The following is a 20150-nucleotide window of genomic DNA, read 5'->3' on the forward strand; positions in this document are numbered from 1 at the left end:
CACACCACCCTCTCCTGGAATTTCGGCTTGAAACTCATCCACAGCATGCCATCAGTCACCAGGTTCTGTCCATTTTTTCTCTAGGAAATGTCTTGTCTTTTTCCTTTCTCCTCCTCACTGCTCCACGTGAGACCAGGCTTTGGTTATATTTGTCAGGATAACGACCTCACCCTCTTGCCTTCCACCCTTTCTCTGCCCCAAGGCCCCAAACTCACGCCTATTCCCAGCACGAATCCCTCCTTTACCATCCTGTCCCGCCCCATCCCATGCTCTGAATCTTATCTCCTTTAAACACTACTTCTATCATGAGCATTTTCTTGCTCAGAAATCATCAACCTGCTCTGTGGTTTTTTAAGATCCTCTGTAATCTGCTCCCACCCTATCTATCTAACTTTGTTTTCTCTTTCTAACACACCCTGCAGTGTAACAATACCAATTTTTTGCTGTTTATATAAGCATTCCATGTTTTTTCCTACTTCCGTAACTTCCTTTGTTTCTTTCCCCTAAATAACTTAGCCTATAAATTTAAGAAATTGAGAGATGAAAAGAGATAGTATAACTGAATAAAGTTCTGCAGATTGGAGGTGCAGGTAGTAGAAGGAGAGGTGGGGTTAACCCTAGAAAGAAGAAAAGAACATTTAGGAGGCAGGAGGGAAAGACAAGTAGATGTTAAACATGCAGAGATTTTGAGTCAGAGAGAAGGAAGTTTTAAGAAGCTTACTCACATCAAGTGGCCTTTGCCCTTAATAAAATAGAAGCCAAGCTTATCTGCTCAGTGATGAGGGATGGTGCTCGGTCTTGAAGGAAGTAGAAAATCCCCACTTGCTGTGGACATTGAGGTGAACATTCACTAGAGGTGAATAAAGGACTTAAGAAACATTGAGAATCCAGTTGAAGTTACTTAACGTGAATTTGGTGGACTGATTTCAGTTTTCTGGATGTGCTCAGTGGTGCTTGGCTTCAAGGACCTGGATGGGCAAACTGAGAGTTGGGTATTGGTATTGCTGAAGTGACTCTATCCCCTCCACCACCCGCTGCCAGCTTCTAAACTAGATGAAGAGGCAAACAAGAGGGAGGGGCTGAAGCCTCAGAGAGGTGCTGTGTCCATTCATCCTTCACTCTCTGGTTCCCCCTTTTTCTCGGTCCTCTGGTGCCTCTTTCCTCCTTTCACCCTCACTTGATGGCTTTGCTTCCAAATGCTGAAAACACAGAAGCAATAAGAAGAGAACATCTGCAGGCTCCACTGCCCCACCCACCTGAGTGTGTGCTTGTGTTCACCTGTCCCTCCATATGGTGGCTGGGCGCTCTCAGCTCCCGTCCATGGCACTCATTCTTACTGGGTACCATCCCCTCTGATCTCTCAAGGGCATTGCTTCACTGATTTGTGTCCTCCCACCCCATCAGTTCTTCACTGTCAAGGACAGTGTGGAGTAGGGGCAGAGTGGGATTTAACAGGTATAAAGAAACAGTGGGGTTTGAATGAGTGACCCTGAAGCAGAAAGAGCAAGAGCCCATATCAAGGGAGGTAGGAAAGGAAAAAGGTGGTAGGATCAATGGTGTGGAGACCCTGGTGGGGTTAACGGATTGTTGGATCCAGAATTTGAGAGAGAGCTAGGAGGGAGTGGTCAGAGGTAGGTGCGTGAAACTGGAGATCACGGAGTGTTCCTGATTTAGGGAATGATCATGAGGTGAGTGGCTGAGGAAGGGTGGGTGAGGGGGTTCAAAAGTAGGAGATTCAAAGCTCAGGGCTCCAGAGAGCTGGCAGGAAGAGTGGTTTGGAAACAACAGTGATGAGCTGGCAGGCCTCCAAGCCTAGTAATGTAGGAGGATTGTGAGAGGCAAAAATCACCACCACTTAAAAGAGCTGCAAAGGAAGCAGTGTCTTCCAGGTGAGAGCCAGGTTTCCCTGCTTCTTCTCTTATTCCACCACAGTCTGTTCTTCACGTAGAAGTCTGATGTTTTCATTTCTATCTGTCCAGGCCTGTGTGACCTGACCCTTAGCTGAGTTTGCTGTTTCTGCTCCAGGCACTGGCCTGCTTGGTGTGCCCAGCGCACCAGGAATATTCTTGCCTTGGGGGCCCTTTGCACTTGCTATTGCCATCCAGCACTCATTCTCCAGGTATCTTTATAGCTTGCTCCCTCACCTCCTTCTGGTTTGTGTTCCAGTGTCTCCGTGGACAGAAGTGTCAGGGCTTCTCTGGCCACTCTATCTGAAATGGCACTCCTCTTGCCATGCACTCACAGCCCCTTTTCCTGCCTTAGTTTGTTCTTCAGCACTTACCACGATTAGACAGTATATATTTTACTTACTTACTTATTGGTATATTCCACGAGGGCAGAAATTTCTGTCTAGGTTATTATGTCTTTGTTTTTTAGTTTTTATTTATTTATTTATTTATTTATTTATTTATTTTGAGATGGATTTTCACTCTTGTTGCCCAGGCTGGAGTGCAATGGCATGATCCCGGCTCACTGCAACCTCTGCCTCCCAGGTTCAAGCCATTCTCCTGCCTCAACCTCCCGAGTTGCTGGGATTACAGGTGCCTGCCACCACACCCAGCTAATTTTTGTATTTTTAGTAGAGATGGGGTTTCACCAGGATAGCCAGGCTGGTCTCAAACTCCTGACCTCAGGTGATCCACCCGCCTTGGCCTCCCAGAGTGCTGGGATTACAGGCGTGAGCCACCGCGCCCAGCCTATGTCTTTATTTTTTTAATTGCTTTTTCCCTGCACCTAGCAGAGAAATTGCCAAATAGCATATGTTTACAAATATGAGTTGAATGTAGAATGAATGAACGAATGGATCAGTGAAGAGATACAGGAGGCCTAAAGGAGGAGGAAATGATTTATTCACAGGAGGTCATTTCAGAATTCAGGATCTAGAGTGGGTGTAGGATGTGATTGTTATTGTGGGAGGTTGAAGTGGAGAGAATGGGATGGTTCCTGTTGTTGAGGAAGTTGAGTTACTGGGACATTGGATAATTAGAAGGAATTCCAGCTCCCAGCACGATGGCAGGAGATGACATGGAGAGAAAAACTACCAGTCAGGCCCATAATCGTTAAGGAATTTAGGAGGGGCTGGGGTGGATGATCAATAGAGAACTCTTAACAAAAATTGGAGAAGTGGGTTGGTTTTTAAAAAAGCATGTCCACAAAGAAAATAGCAGTTGTGAGGTGTTGCCCTCTCTCTACATCAAGCTTGTTTTTTTCCTTAAATTTTCCAGGTACATTTAGTTAAATGTAAACTCTTGGTTTTATAGGTCTCTTGAATTTTTTTAAAAATAAAGAATTATTACATACGTAGAACTAATGTGTCAATGCTAATTTTTAAACGTCTGTTACTCTGACATGGGATACCAAGAGCCTGTCAGTAAAAATAGTTGCTATGGATTGCCAGTTCCTTTGGATCTTTAGGGTCAAGTACTAGTAGTTGCTTCTCAAACTGTAATAGGTTCAAAATATAGACTATGGTTTATACTGATATATTTGTGGTTGGAAACTTTAATGTTGCCAATGTCTTCCCAATTGACATCTGAATATCTCAATTATGCTTCTGGTAAATTTATTATTTTAAAATGCCCTGCCAGACCATAGTGCTTTACAAAGTTGGCAGCATATTGCTGATGACCTAATTTATTATTTGGACTCATTGTAAATGTTCTAAATGTTTCAATATAGAACTATTCCTTTTACCCGTTTGAAGAGCATTTTAGGTATGTTTTAATACATGGAAGGATTATTTTCTTCTGGCCCAAATAAGCAAAAAACTTGTTAAGTATGTATTTTCAATCTCAATTCCCACATTTATTCTATTTTTAGGTTCCAGCTACCTTCCAGAACATCAGAAAGAGTAGTCAGTTTCAAATAGGATTTCTTCTGGGTAAAAGCTCCTTTCCTGCCTGCAGTTGAGGCTGCATTCCACCATGCTTGTGCTGGCTCTGGGCTTCACTGAGTTTTGCCTCCCACCCTCAATTTCAACCATTATTTTATCCTGTTCTCTGGTTTGCTTCAGTTCAGTTTCTTTCTCTCTGTAGTTTTTTTGGACCAGTAATTTCTAATTATTATCCTGTAGGTCTCAGTTTAAATGTTGCATTTTCAGGGAGGTCTTTGTAGATTGCTTTCTAGTGCATTGGGTCCCTGCTGCTGTGTATTGTCATCACTGTGCTTTCCCATCATAATATGTTACATCTTACTGTAATTATATGCTTCCTGTCCAAATCCATAACTTCCAAGGGGCTATCTGGCTACCTTGTCTATCTTGTTAATCGCTATATTTTCAGCACCTAGAATAAATAGTGCCTGGCACACAGAAAGCTCTTCATAGATATTTTTTGAATGAAAGGATGAATGAATGAGAGTGAGTCCTAGATTCTTCCTCCTTGCCACCACAGCCATGGCTAGTGACCACTTAATGTAAGTATTTGCAGCACTTGACACAAGTATGGAAAGGATCAGGTCTCCTCTCCTGGGAAAAGTCCAGTGCTAACAGTTATTGGGAGGATGACCTCAAGTCCTTTTCAGCGCCACACTGACACTACTTGGAATTATGCTACTGAGGGGAGGATCTGGTTCTTGCTACACATTGTACCTATTCTTTCTTCTGAGCAGCAATGTCAGGAGGAGGAATTATCAACTAAATAAGTAGATTTTTGTGAAATATATATATTTTTAGTTATTTCCCCAAATCCTACTACTTCAAATCTGCTATCATTACATTGCCAAATTTCTGGATTTTTAAGGTAGAGTTCCAAAAAATTAATCGTGTGTTATCTGGATGTTTCATACTATAAGTAAGCATAGTGACAGATAAATATTTTGAACAAGAAATCATTCAGTAACCTAATTTGCCCTATTTAATGTAGTTTGATAAAAGTTTTTTCAGCACCTTGTACAGGTCCTCAACACCTTTTCTTAAACTCTGCAGCCCAGCTGCATTTTAAATACAGGTTTTTTTGAATTTTAAAAAGATGACATGTACTACCCATTGAAGTTTGGGGCAGTACCCCATAATCAAACATTAATATTTCTGCCTTGAAATAGTCACACTAAATAGGAAATGCACTACAAATAGCCTCAAATCAGCTCAGATTCTGATTTTGCTGCATATAATTCTGGTCAGGTTGGACCACAGATGAATTATGAAAAAACTCCCAGTTTTAGACTTTTGGGTCTTTGGAGTTACTTGCAGAGAACTGTAATAAGTGCACATTGTGTTGTAATGATTCTACTGTCTGATCCTCCCCTCCCCTCCATGCTATGGGCCACCATTAGGACAAGCCGTGACTGTCACCTGGATCACAGGGGCCTCCTTCCACTCCATCTCCTTGCCTCTTGTTCCTTAGCAATCCAGTCTCCAGAGTAATTGGCCTAAAACAAGTTTGGTTCATATTGCTCCTCTTTGTAAATCCTTTCATTGACTTCTTACTGCTCTACAGATGGGGCACACATTTCTTAACCCATCATACAAAACTCATTGTAATCTGGGCCCATTTTACCTTTCTAGCCCTTCAATAGCCACTCCTTATTTTTTTTACTTGCAAACATATATCTTCTGTTCCATAGTCCTGCTTGCCTATTGACTGTACCTTCTGTCTGAAATAGCTTCTTTATCCTGCCTCCATCCTCACGTCCCTTTTCTAACTCGTCTATTTTTCAGGTCTTGGATTAGATTTCACTTCCAGGGGAACCTTTCCACTCCTAGTTCTAGATTAAGTACACTGCCTTTGTGTTTGGGCAATGTCTTATGCTCCTGTTGCATTGTGATATAATTATATTACTAATTCTCTGGAGCAAGCATCTCAGCCTTAGCACAATTAACTTTTTTTATATGCTTATTTCATGACCTGGTGTTTAGCACCCTCCTGAGCCTCTGACACTTGACCTGCTGTGCGTCTCACACTTGGCCTCTGACATTTGCCTTGCTTTAGCAGTCAGCTTCTAGACGTGGTTCTAAATAATACTTACCAGATTTCTCCACCTTGGCACTATTGACATTTTGAACTGGGTAATTCTTTGTTGGTGGTGGGGGTGGGGTGGGGCGGGGGTGGTCATTGTAAGCACCATTGTAGAATGTTTAGCACATCCCTGATCTCTACCCACTAGATGCCAGTAACCCTCCTTCCTATTGTGACAACCAAGAATGTCTCCAGACACTGTCAGACATGCTCAGGGGTGGGGAGGCACAGTCACCCATGTTTGAGATCTACAGGTCTAGAAGGAAGACTCTTTGAGGAAGGGGCTGTGCTTAAGGGCATCTTCATATTCCTACCTTGGCACACATGGGTCACCTTAATCATATTGAATTAAATTAATAAGGTGGGAAGGAGGGTACTGGGCAAGGAAAGGGATGGATAGACAGGTCTAGCTCAGCTCTCTCGGGACATGGCATGTGAGAATATATAGCAAATGATTTTCAAGGGATTGAGGTACCATACTTAAGGGGATCAGACTCTGTTCTTCTCTTTGAATAACTACTCCTTTTGCCTTTGGGCCATCCCCCAAGGAATTATTTCGTCCGTTAGAGTTACAGGCCACAGAATCTCATGATCTGCTGGAGGCTGCCTTAGAATCAACCAGGAAGCATTTGTTAAAGCACTGTACAAATAATAGGCACAGATAAGAATCATAAGCAGTCCTTGCCCTCAAGGTGCTCCCAGCCCAGTGAGAAAGACACTGGTGGATTTTGCCTCTCTGTCCAGAAGACCCTTACATCCTTCCTTTCCTGGCACATTCCTACTCCTCCTATCCAGTCTTGATCAGGCCTTCCTAATATATGGTCCCATAGCATCTATTCTTTTCCTTCACTGCAGTTTTCACAGTTTTAATCATAGAGTTTTTTCTGTGTTTTACTTAAATGTTTCTATTCCTTGAGACTAAGTTCAATGGAGAAAGGGACAATGTCTGTTGTGTTCATTTATGTTTCTCCAGCTCCTGGCACAAAAACTGGCACATAGGCATTAAAAACATAATTTATAGACAAATAAGAATGCTTGTGGCCGTCCCTCCTAGAACGTGGATTCCAGTGGAGGAGATGGTGCCAGCTGCAGTGTTCAGTTCTGTACCAAAGGGACAGAAAAGTGCATGGTTGGTTTTGGGAGTGAGATGGAGAATAATCTGGATTAGAAGTACATGGGGTGACTTTATAGGGAAAAAAAAAGTTAGAAAATCAGGAAGACTAGACAGGAAAAAAGAAAAGCCATTCATAGGTTTAATATAAAGAGACAACCATTTTGGTAAATTTCAGCCTCTTCCCCCTTTTTCTCTTTCTTTAAAAATATGTTACTTCATACTTTGAAATATTTCATGAATACAGAAAAACATAGAGAATAATATAACCTCCACCTAGCTTAGTCAAATCTTAACATTTTGCTACTTTTGATTTACATTAAAACAAAAAATGATAAAAAATAAAATAGAACATTGCATATAGAGTTGATTCTCCCCGTGTGCCTCTCCCAGATGGCATTTCCCCATCTTCTTTTTTTTTTTTCTTTTTTGTGAGACAGGGTCTCATTCTGTCACCCAGGCTGGAGTGCAGCAGCATGATCTCGACTCCACCTCCCAGGCTCAAGTGATCCTCCCACCTCAGTCTCCTGAGTAGCTGGGACTACAGGCACGCACCACCACACCCAGCTAGTTTTTGTAATTTTTTTTTTTTTTTTTATATAGATGGGGTTTTGCCATTTTGCCCAGTCTGGTCTTGGACTCCTGAACTCAAGCGATCTGCCTGCCTCAGCCTCCCAAAGTGCTGGAATTACCAGCGTTAAGCCACTGTGCCAAACCTCCCCATCTTCCTGAAGTGTGCATTTGTCTCTCCCATGTGAAAAGATGGGGGAGGTCTGGCATGGTGGCTTAATGCCTGTCATCCCAGCACTTTGGGGAGACTGAGTTGGGCCGATTGCTCGAGCTCAAGAGTTCAAGACCAGTCTGGGCAACCTGGCAAAACCCTGTCTCTACAAAAAGTACAAAAATTAGCCAGATGTCATGGTGCATGCTTTTTATACACTATTGAGAGAGAGAGAGACAGAGAGAGATAGTGTAAGTATTTACATATATATATGCACACCCATATATATAAAAACTATATATTATTTGTATATTATTAAAACAATTATTTGGTTTGAAGATTTTGAACTTTGCATAGTAGGGTATCATACTGTATATGTATTTCTGCGGATTGCTTTTTTCATTTAGCCTTTCGTGTGAGATTTAGCCATGTAGATGTGTGTAGCAGTAATTCTTTCAGTTTTGTTGTATGATATTTTAGGACTATACTAGTTTATCCGTTCTTCTGTCAATGAGAGGTTTTTGTTATTTTCAACATTGTGGTACATGTCTCGTGCATGTTTGACAGCTTCTCTAGGGTTTGTACTATTAAAAGAAAAACCTTAGACAAATTAAATATAATAGAATTTAATTGAATGAAGAACAATTTGTGGATCAGGCAGCCCCCAAACTAGACTAGGATTAGAGAAGCTAGGATTAGTGTAGTCATGTGGTTGAAGATTTATGGACAGAAAAAGAAAAGTGCCATACAGAAAATGGAAGTGAGGTACAGAAACAGTCAGATTGATTATAGTTCAGTGTTGGTCTTATTTGAATATAGTTTGACAGTTGACTGCCTCTGATTGGCTGAAACTAGGTGATTGGCACAAGAGTAGGTTATAGTTTGTTTTTGTATTTAGCTAGGTTATAGTTTCTTATGTATGGAGAAACCTTTAAGCTGAATTTAAAATATGTAATGAGGCAGGTTTAGACTAAATTAAATTTAGTAGTTTTTCCCTTTTAATCAGTCTCTCAAAATTTCACTTTTGAGAGATTGACCAAAACTTTAGGCATTAGTGTCACTTTGGTTTTAAATTTTACTAGGAAATAGTAGACCAGTGGACTTTGCAAGGTGCGAATAAGGACTGCAGATAATATTTTTTTTAAGGGTTAGAGTAGAGGGAACCTTTTTTTGTTGGAATTTTTTGTTTATAGGAGAAAAACAAAATCTGGTCTGTTTCAAACTTGTTTTTTTTTTTTAAGTTTTAGTTTGATTATGTCATATTTAGTATAAGTGATTGTATTTTGGTTGGTTTGGTCTGTTGGGGCTTAGTGTAGGAGTTTAGTCTAAAATAATGGCCTTGCATAGCAGCTTTAGGCTAAACTGAATTTAACAGCACCTGAAGGTGGAACAGCTGACACATAGGGTCTTACATTTCCTCAGCTTCACTGGACGTTGCCAGATCATTCTCCAGAGCAGCTTTGAGGTTTCGGCTCCTGACAGCACTGTCTCAGAATTCCTGTTGCTTCATGTTCTTGCCAAGACTTGGTACTGTCAGACTTTCAAATTTTTGCCTATGTGAAATAGTACATTTCCTTCATTTCTAGTGAATTTGGGCATCACTTCTTATGTTTATTTGGCTGTTTCCATTTCCTCTTTTGGGACTTGTCAGTTTTTCTTTTGTATTTTTTTCTTATGTATGTTTATATCCTTATATATTTCAGATTAACCTTTTTTTTTTTTTTTTTTTTTTTTTTTTGAGACGGAGTCTCGCTCTGTCGCCCAAGCTGGAGTGCAGTGGCCCGATCTCAGCTCACTGCAAGCTCCGCCGCCCGGGTTCACGCCATTCTCCTGCCTCAGCCTCCCGAGTAGCTGGGACTACAGGCGCCCGCCACCTTGCCCGGCTAGTTTTTTGTATTTTTTAGTAGAGACGGGGTTTCACCGTGTTAGCCAGGATGGTCTTGATCTCCTGACCTCGTGATCCGCCCGTCTCGGCCTCCCAAAGTGCTGGGATTACAGGCTTGAGCCACCGCGCCCGGCCTTCAGATTAACCTTTTATTGAGATTTTCCATTTCCTGTTTTCCATATTTCAAGTATGTTCTCCATCGTGGCTTATCTTTCCACTTTGTGGTATGCTTTGTTGGTTGCCAGTTTCACATTATAATCAAGTCATACTTGTCAGTCTGTTCATTTATGGTTAATACTTTTTGCATCATGTTTAATCCTTCCGTTCTCTAAGTACTTTGGGGTCATAAAGAGATCCTACCATGTTTTCTTCTAAAAGTTTGTTCTGTTTTTTTTTCAGTTTAGGTCTAATCCATGTGCAATTTATTTTTGTATATGCATATAAGATATGGAAAATTTTCCATGTGAATAAACTGGTTGCACAAGCCATTGTCACTGATTGCATAGTCTATCTTTTTCCTCTCTGATTTGTGATGCCACCTTATCACGTATTCAGTTTCCTGAGTATACATGGGCTGCTTCATTTTTTTATAATACATTCTTTTAAAATAATGTATGCTTGTGTCATTTCCACACTATCTTAATCACTGTGGCTTTGTATATTGATACATTATCCAAGGCCCTGTTAAGAACCTTGAGTGGATGGTTATGATTGGAACTTAGTGTGTGGGAGACAGAGTAGCGGGTGGTTGTGCTAGGAAAGTAGGTGGACTTGATTTTGTGGAGGGCTTTTAGGAGAACTTTGAGGACACAGGTTAGGTCTGTCTGTGGGACCATGGGTCACTGCGTGCTGGTAGATACAGCAGTAGGGCCTGGGCTATAATCTTGCAGCAGCAGTGAGTGGTTTTTTAAAAGGAGATTTCGGGTCTCAAGAAGTTGTTTGTGCATTCCGCATAAACTCATATGTATGTATAATGTATTTTTTCCAGAAGTCTTTTAACTCTTCTTTAAACTGTTGCTCTCTTAAAACCTCACCTCAAACTTCTCTTACATCAGAAAGTCTTTAAAACTGGTTATTATGAGTCTTCTTTGCTTTGGTGTTATAGTCTTCATTTGAAAGCTGGTTCTTAGCATTGTTGTTTTCTTTTTCAGTTAATGTGTGTGTGTGTGTGTGTGTGTGTTTCTACATTGAGCGTAAGGCTTATTTTTTCGCCTTTCTACTTTGTACTGAATTGAATCAGAAAAAAAAATGAATGCTATTTTTAAGTGCCATTATTCTTTTGAAGAAAAGCTTCCATTTAAAATGTTTGTCTAAACTGTAAGGGGTTTCTGTCAACCACTCCCGCTTCTGCTGAGAATGAGTAATACGACCTTTTTTTCTGTTTTAAAGAACAAGAACGATGTCACGATGCTCCAAGTGTATATTGTTGTATTCCTTATTTTGGTGACGTTTGAACTCTTATTAAGTAGAATTGAGTCAGTAAAAATTAAATAACTTAGAAAAAATTGACTACTGCTTAGATTCTTAAGCCCTTATGAAAACTCTAGTGCTTCTGTTGGTGTTTGAAAAGGAGGTATTAAAAGAGATGCAGAATGAGGGGAAAAGCCCTGAACGTGTTTTTGTTTTTGTTTTTTTCAAATTGGAAATGTCTTTATTCTCTTTGCAGACTGTAAAGGTAGCACATGCTCATTGTAAAAATTTGACGCAATACCAAAGGGTATAGAGTAGAACTCCCCAGTAGAATTTTCTGCAATGATGGAAATGTTCTATTCTGTACCATCAGTATAGTAACCATTAACCATATGTGGCCGTCAGACCCTTAAAATGTGACAGGTGCAATTGTAGAACTGAATTGTTTATTTTAATTTAATTGTAATTGATTTGTATTTAAGTAGACACATGTGGCAAGTAGCTACTGTATGGTATACTCAGAGATAGCCAGTTGGGTGTGTACATTTTCTGTCACTCTCTACCAGCCTCCTGACTTTCTTCTCTCTTTGACCTCTGCTCTGTCCCTTTTTTCTCACCTTCTCTCTCCGTTGCTTTGGCATGCAGCCTGCCAGCCTGCCTGCACTGTCCCTGCCTGTCCCATTCTTTCTCTTGTTCTTTCTGTGTAAATGTTATATATATACACATAGGACATTCTGTTCAGCAGTTAACTTTTTCTGTTTAATTATGTATCATGGACATTTTCCCCTTTCAGTACATATAGATCTGTCTTTTTTTTTTTCTTTAAGTTATAGCATAATTTCAGTGGAATTAATGTACCAACATTTATTTTATTTTTTTATTATACTTTAAGTTCTGGGGTACATGTGTAGAACGTGCAGTTTTGTTACATGGGTATACACGTGCCATGGTGGTTTGCTGCACTCATCAACCCATCACCTACATTAGGTATTTCTCCTAATGTTATCCCTTCCTTAGCCCCTGCAACAGGCCCCAGTGTGTGATGTTCCCCTCCATGTCCATGTGTCCTCATTGTGCAGCTCCCACTTACAAGTGAGAACATGCAGTGTTTGGTTGTCTGTTCTTATGTTAGTTTGCTGAGAGTGATGGTTTCCAGCTTCATCCATGTCCCTGCAAAGGACATGAACTCATCCTTTTTTATGGCTGCATAGTATTCCGTGGTATATATATGCCACATTTTCTTTATCCAGTCTATCATTGATGGACATTTGGGTTGGTTCCAAGTCTTTGCTATTGTGAATAGTGCCACAGTAAACATACGTGTGCATGTATCTTTATAGTAGAATGATTTATAATCCTTTGGGTATATACACAGTAGTGGGATTGCTGGGTCAAATAGTATTTCTAGTTCTAGATCCTTAAGGAATAGCTACACTGTCTTACACAATGGTTGAACTAATTTATACTCCCACCAACAGTGTAGGAAGCGTTCCTATTTCTCCACATCCTCTCCAGCATCTGTTGTTTCCTGACTTTTTGATGATTGCCAGTCTAACTGGCGTGAGATGGTATCTCATTGTGGTTTTGATTTGCATGTCTCTAATGACCAGTGATGATGAGCATTTTTTCATGTTTGTTGGCTGCATAAATGTCTTCTTTTGAGAAGTGTCTGTTCTTTACCCTTTGCTCACTTTTTGATGGGGTTGTTTTTTCTTGTAAATTTGTTCAAGTTTTTTTGTAGATTCTGGATATTAGCCCTTTGTCAGATGGATGGATTGCAAAAATTTTCTCTCATTCTGTAGGTTGCGTGTTCACTTTGATGATAATTTCTTTTGCTGTTCAGAAGCTCTTTAGTTTAATTAGATCCCATTTGTCAATTTTGGCTTTTGTTGCCATTGCTTTTGGTGTTTTAGACGTGAAGTCTTTGCCCATGCCTGTGTCCTGAATGGTATTGCCTAGGTTTTCTTCTAGGATTTTTATGGTTTTAGGTCGTACATTTAAGTCTTTAATCTATCTTGAGTTAATTTTTGTGTAAGGTGTAAGGAAGGGGTCCAGTTTCAGTTTTCTGCATATGGCTAGCTAGTTTTCCTAGCCCCATTTATTAAATAGGGAATCCTTTCCCCATTGCTTGTTTGTGTAGCTTTGTCAAAGGTCAGATGGTTGTAGATGTGTGGTGTTATTTCTGAGGCCTCTGTTCTGTTCCATTGGTCTGTATCTCTGTTTTGGTACCAGTACCATGCTGTTTTGGTTACTAGCCCTGTCATATAGTTTGAAGTCAGGTAGTGCGATGCCTCCAACTTTGTTCTTTTGGCTTAGGATTGTCTTGTCTATGAAGGCTCTTTTTGGGTTCCATATGAAGTTTAAAGTAGTTTTTTCCAATTTTGTGAAGAAAGTCAATGGTAGCTTGATGGGAATAGCAGTGAATCTATAAATTACTTTGGGCATTATGGCCATTTTCACGATATTGATTCTTCCTATCCATGAGCATGGAATGTTTTTCCATTTGTTTTTGTCCTCTCTTATTTCCTTGAGCAGTGGTTTGTAGTTCTCCTTGAAAAGGGCCCTCACATCCCTTGTAAGTTATATTCCTAGGTGTTTTATTCTTTTAGTAGCAATTGTGAATGGGAGTTCACTCATGATTTGGCTATCTGTTTGTCTGTTATTGGTGTATAGGAATACTTGTGATTTTTGCACATTGATTTTGTATCGTGAGACTTTGCTGAAGTTGCTTATCAGCTTAAGGAGATTTTGGGCTGATATGATGGGGTTTTCTAAATATATAATCATGTTATCTGCAAACAGAGACAATTTGACTTCTTCTTTTCCTATTCGAATACCCTTTATTTCTTTCTCTTGCCTGATTGCCCCAGCCAGAACTTCCAAAACTGTGTTGAATAGGAGTGGTGAGAGAGGGCATCCTTGTCTTGTGCCAGTTTTCAGAGGGAATGCTTCCAGTTTTTGCCCATTCGGTATAATATTGGCTGTGGATTTGTCATAAATAGCTCTTAATATTTTGAGATATGGTCCATCAATACCTAGCTTATTGAGAGTTTTTAGCATGAAGGAGTGTTCAATTTTGTTGAAGGCATTTTCTGCATCTATTGAGATAATCATGTGGTTTTTGTCATTGGTTCTGTTTATGTGATGGATTATGTTTATTGATTTGCATATGTTGAACCAGCCTTGCATCCCAGGGATGAAGCTGACTTAATCGTGGTGGATAAGCTTTTTGATGTGCTGCTGGATTTGGTTTGCCAGTATTTTATTGAGGACTTTTGCATTGATGTTCATCAGGGATATTGGCCAGAAATTTTCTTTTTTTGTTGTGTCTCTGCCAGGTTTTGGTATCAGGATGATACTGGCCTCATAAAATGAGTTAGGGAGGATTCCCTCTTTTTCTATTGTTTGGAACAGTTTCAGAAGGAATGAGTATTAACATTTATTAACCCTACTGATGGGCAGTAGGTTGTTTTCAGTTTTTTTCCCTATTAAAATATTTTTTAACCACTACACTATTTCCTGTTATATATTTTCCTTTGTGTTTTCTGCATACCTTGCTGGTGTATAGGGTTGAGTTGTTCAAAACTGAAATCTGCGTTTTCTTTTGTACTTTGATACCTAGTAGAATTTCCTTAGAACTTCAAATAAAGACCCCACTGGAATCCTTGGCTGCAGCCTGCAGATTAAGGTTGGCATATTGTCTTTCACTAGTGCAGTAATAATGGTTCTGATTGCTTGCTGTCCAGTGTGCTCAAGAGAAAGAGACTGGGATCTTACATTAATATGAATGAATGCTTGCTGTTGTCTCTCTCAGAGATGTGGGCTGGCTGCAACTGCCTCTGCCTTTCTTGAGACCACCTCGGCAAGGGTATGTGCAAATGTAGCACGAAGCACACCTGCTGCCAGCCCCTCCGGCACGACCATTTCTGTTTCATGGGCAAAATTCCTGGGGGTAAATACTGTGGGCTTGAGGTCTCATCTTAGATTTCAGAGAAAATCTGAATTCGGTTTAATGGCAATCTAGCCTGGCAAACAGAATGGTTATGTCAGCTGGAGTGGGCAGCTTGTAGGGGAACCCTCAGAGGTGCTGCGTTTAGCAGTAGGGATGGGTGAGGGTGAGCAGACTCTTCTCTAGCAAGCACCTCAGTTTTTCCAGTTGTAGTTTTTTACAGTATCTCCCAGAAATTTTGTAAACATATTGTTTCCACTCATCTGATAAAACCTTCTAAATCTTTTTCTTTTTGGAATAACTTGTTTTATGAAATTGTTGGCAGTGGTTGCTTTTCTTATTTGGCAGATGGGTTTTTGTACTTTACGTCTTTCTGAGGTTTATAATATGCTGAGGTCATTTCCAAGGGATTTTACAAGTGATGGTTAACAATTTTTCATCTTTATCTGAAAAATATTTATCTTAAGGACAACGATGTATTTATAGGAAATAATTAAAATAATGCTGCTTGGAAAACAAAGAGTTTACGGAACACAGAAACCTGAGCTGCCCTCCCCTTCCTTAGTTTAGTCGTTTCCAGCACAGAAATTGTAACCCTGAATAATTACTTTCAAGGACTAAACTCAAACTTATTAACTTCTCTGGCTACTCTAAAGAAAAGCTAAAGAGATAATGTAGTAAGGAATAAAAAGTACATGGAGAAATTTATTTTACTGATTGAACTTTAGAAAATAAAACCTTAGGAAATTCTTAATTCACTAAGATTAGTTTGGGTCCCTAGTTTCAAGAAGTAACTTTAGAAACAATACCCACTCTCTAAAAGCCAGAGGGTTTTTTTTTTCTTTTTAAAAAAACGTTAGTTTATATGTATAGCCATGTTATGTTGCCAGATACCTAGAAATCCAAATGTCTGTTAAATCCCAAATATTGGAGAAAACAATGCAAAATATAAATATTAATTTCAGCCTCTGTTACTTTAAGAGCTAACCTGTATTATGCCTGGGCTACGAAAACTTTAAAACCCTGTTATCATTTATTCATCAGAATATTTTTCTGTGTGTGTCAGAACAGTTGGTAGAAATAAAGTTTTTTTATTTGGAAGTTTGAAGTTTAATTAGAAAGTCAAGACAAGCTAGAAAGGGTGTTAAATTTTTTAAAATAATAATGTTATACTTTTTATATTATTTCACATAATCGATTCAGGAAACCAAGAATGTGGTAGACAGAATAATAACACTAATTGCTGACGTTATTGACATTTACTGATTTATTCATAGCTCTGCTGTGCACCTCACATCTATTATCTCTTCACTTCTCCCATCAATCCTGTGAAATAAGTACCTTTGTCACCCCCAGCTTTAACTAAAAGATGCTGTGGCTTTGAAACTTTAAGTAACTTGCCCACCAGCTAGAAAATTTCACAGCTGGAATTTGAACCCAAGCAGTCTGACAACAGAGGAGAAAACTTTAACCATCACAGTTCTGATTTAACAAGGTCTCTCCTGAAACAGGAGCTAAATACTATGATCGTTAAGTGAATACTTCATCCAGGAAACAACCGTAGCTACAAATGAAGCCAATGAGCAATTTTTTAATGGTTTCTCACAGCCAAGTGTAATTCCAAACACCTGACATATAGTATCTCACTTAATTTGCACTGTGCAAGGGATATATTATTTATACTCATTTGTCAAAGAGGCTTGGGGGGTCAACTAACTTGCCCATAGTCATGATTTTTGTAATTTGTGAAGCTGGGATGGTGCAGAATAATGGATTAACATCCATTTATTAAAGATTTTTATTAGTTTGTGCAAGGATTGCTTTAGTTCAGTATTTTCATCAGTTACTAAGATGAATATGCAAAAGGCAAACAAATTTCAGATGATACAAAACGGAGTGAAGATATTACAAAATGGAACAATATTCAAAAAGATTTTCAGCCTTAAATTGTATGCTTTTTAAGCATAAACAACACATTCACACATTCAAAGATAACAAGACTAAGGGCCGGGCTTAGTAAGTACCTTTGTCTTACGCCAGAGGTGGGTGGATCATGAGGTCAGGAGATTGAGACTATCCTGGCTAGCGTGGTGAAACCCCATCTCTACTAAAAATACAAAAAAAATTCCGGGCGTGGTGGTGGGCGCCTGTAGTCCCAGCTACTTGGGAGGCTGAGGCAGGAGAATGACATGAACCCGGGAGCCGAGATGGCAGTGAGCCGAGATCGGGCCACTGCACTCCAGCCTGGGGAACAAAGTGAGACTCCATCTCAAAAAAAAAAAAAAAAAAAGACTAAAATCCACTCCAGCCTTGGCCAGTGACCACTCCATTGCACCATCCCACTCCTGCTCACACACAGCTGAGAACCACTCTACTCCTTTCCTCTTTCTCCAGGGTGTCATTTTTAGCAAAAGTAAATATATATATATTCTTCTTTTCCCCTTTTCTAATTCACTGGTGTTACTGGCCAAGTCCAAGTCTTTCCTATGTCTTTGTCCAGGGTGTCATTTTAGCATATATTCATTTTAGCAAAACTGAATATATGTATAACTGTCTGCATGCAGTAAGTTAATTACTGTGACTTGGGTTTTGCAAAAGAGAAAAGATTTATTCTCAAGGCTGCTGAGCAAGGAGACGGGAGAACAGCTCTCAAAACCACCTCCCTGAAGATAAGGCTTAGGGATATTTATAGTTGAGGATGTGAGGTAGTCTAAGGCATGGGGGAAAATGAAGTAAGAGGTTCATTCTGTGCAAGTGTAGTTGGGTTTCATGCCATTTCATAGGACATATGTGCCAAAAGTGGCGTTAGCATGATCTAAGAGTGGAGTTTTCCCCCACCCCGACCTCAAAAGGTCACCTCTTAGGCTCTTAACACAGGCCCAGTTGAAGGATTGGTGGTCTCAACCAGTTGGAACTGGACAGGAGCTGGCCCAAATTCCTGGAAAACAACTGAAATGGCCATTACTATGATGACCTATGATGTTATCTATAACATAGCCAGTGAAGTTTCAGTGTTTAGCAGTAAAGCCTTCACCCACTGCGGCCTTCAGCTTCTTAGAAAAAGGAAAACAACAGCAACAGCAATAAAAAGCAGGTGACCAAAAGCAAGCAGGGCAGGCAGACCTGACCAAGTTAACCCCCTGCTTTCATTAGCAACAGATCTTAGATATCTTTCCGTATCAGTATCACCTGGAGAGAGCGTCCTCATTCATACTTATAACTGCATAGTATTATATTGTATGAATGTACAACGATTTAACCCATCTCCTATTGATCGTGGCTAGAGTTATTTCTACTAATTTGCTATTAAAAACCATATCACAATAATCTTGGACAGTATCATTGTTTTAATTATTTGTAATTTGTGTATCATCAAATTCACTATTTTTGGCATAAGTTCTAGGTTTTGACAAAGACACAGAGACACGTAACCACCACAACCAAAATATAAAACAGTTCTATCACCCAAAAATCCCCTTGTTGTCAGCCGCACTCCTGGCAGCCATTACTCTGTTCTCTGTCCCTGTAGCTTTGGCTTTTCCAGCATGTCCAAGTATTGAAGCCCTTTGAGTACAACTTCTTTCAGTTAGCATAATGTGTTTGAGATTCAGGCCATGTTGTTTAGCTATCAGTAGTTCATTCCTCTTATTACTCAGTAGTGTTCCATTGGATGCATGTGCCATAGTTGTTTATTCCAATCCGTTTAGGTCATTTGGGTTGTTTCCAGTTTGGGGTCTATTATGAACATAGCTGTTAGGAACATTTGCACACAGATAGAAAATATCTTTTTGTAAAGCAGCCTTATTGAGGTGTCATTTACATACCATAAGAGTCACTTATTTAAAGTATAAAATTTGATTTTTTTTTTGGTAAATTTAGAGTTTGTACCATCATCACTTTTGAGTCTTAAAATTTCATCCATGTTGTATCATTATTTCTTTCCATTTTGTTGCTAAATATTATTTCATTAGGATATACCACATTTTGTTTATCCATTCACTAGTTGATGGACATTTAAAGTTTTGCCTCTTTCAAATTATGCTGCTATGAACATTTGCCTGCAAATTTTTGGATGGACATATGTTTTTATTTCTCTTTGGTAGATACCTAGGAGTGGGATTGCTGGATCATATGGTAAGATTATGTTTGACATTTTACGGAAATGCCAGCCGATTTTCCAAAGTAGTGTTTTACATCCTCACTAGTGCTGTGCTGGGGTTCCTGTTTCTCCACATCTTTGTCAGCACTTGCTTTTATCTGTCTTTTTAGTACCTCGAACCCACCAGTAGGTTTTAATTGCATTTCCCTAATAACTGATTACATTGAACATTTTTTCATGTACTTATTAGTTATGCATATGTCTTCTTTAGTGAAATGGTTTTTGTTTGTTTTTTGAGATGGAGTTTCGCTCTGTTGCCCAGGCATGAGTGCAGTGGTGCGATCTTGGCTCACTGCAGCCTCTGCTTCCAGTATTCAAGCGATTCTCCTGCCTCAGCCTCCTGAGTAGCTGGGAACACAGGCTTGCACCACCAGGCCCAGCTAATTTTTTTGTATTTTTAGTAGAGATGGGATTTTGCTATGTTCACTAGGCTGGTGTTGCACTACTGGCCTCCAGTAATCTGCCCGCCTCGGCCTCCCAAGCTGCTGGGATTACAGGTGTGAGCCACTGCATCTGGCCTAGTGAAATGTTAATTCAAATCCTTTGCCCATTTTTAAATTGGGGTTTTTATCTTTTTTTCTTTATATTCTGGATACAAGTCATTATCAAATAATTGATTTGCAAATGCCACAGAATCCTTTGTTTTTACTAAGGGGTCAGTCGTTTTGTCTAAAATAAACACTTCTCTTGTTTTATGCCTTTTGTCAATTTCTGGAGTTCTGAAACCATTGTTTTTTGACAATTTTGTCCTGTTTTACACTACCCTTGGGAAGAGGATTTGCTACCTGCAGGTTCATTCTGAATATATAAATTCCTAGAAAATCAGTTCCTGGGTCAAAGGATTAATGCATTTGTAATTTTAATAGATGCTGGCAAATTTTTCTCTACAAAGAGAAAATTTATATTCCTCTCATACGTGAGTTATAGCCCAGACTTGCCAGTGATGTGTGTTATTAAACTT

General features: G+C 39.6%; 1 protein-coding gene across 26 annotated transcripts in view; it reads left to right on the forward strand.

Annotated features, from left to right (window-relative positions):
• The window catches only part of MRTFB (myocardin related transcription factor B), a 310684-nt gene that overhangs the window by 153603 nt on the left and 136931 nt on the right, over positions 1 to 20150 (forward strand). For 2 of the 26 annotated variants that reach the window (XM_077987087.1, XM_077987075.1), the window contains exon 3: positions 19134 to 19164. The exons of the other annotated variants lie outside the window; for them this stretch is intronic. The gene's annotated coding sequence lies outside the window, so the exon portion shown is untranslated. The remainder of the gene's footprint in view (positions 1 to 19133; positions 19165 to 20150) is intronic. 26 annotated transcript variants of the gene reach the window in all.

The sequence above is a fragment of the Macaca mulatta genome, chromosome 20, assembly GCF_049350105.2.
Source record: "Macaca mulatta isolate MMU2019108-1 chromosome 20, T2T-MMU8v2.0, whole genome shotgun sequence".
Taxonomy (NCBI): Eukaryota; Metazoa; Chordata; class Mammalia; order Primates; family Cercopithecidae; genus Macaca; species Macaca mulatta.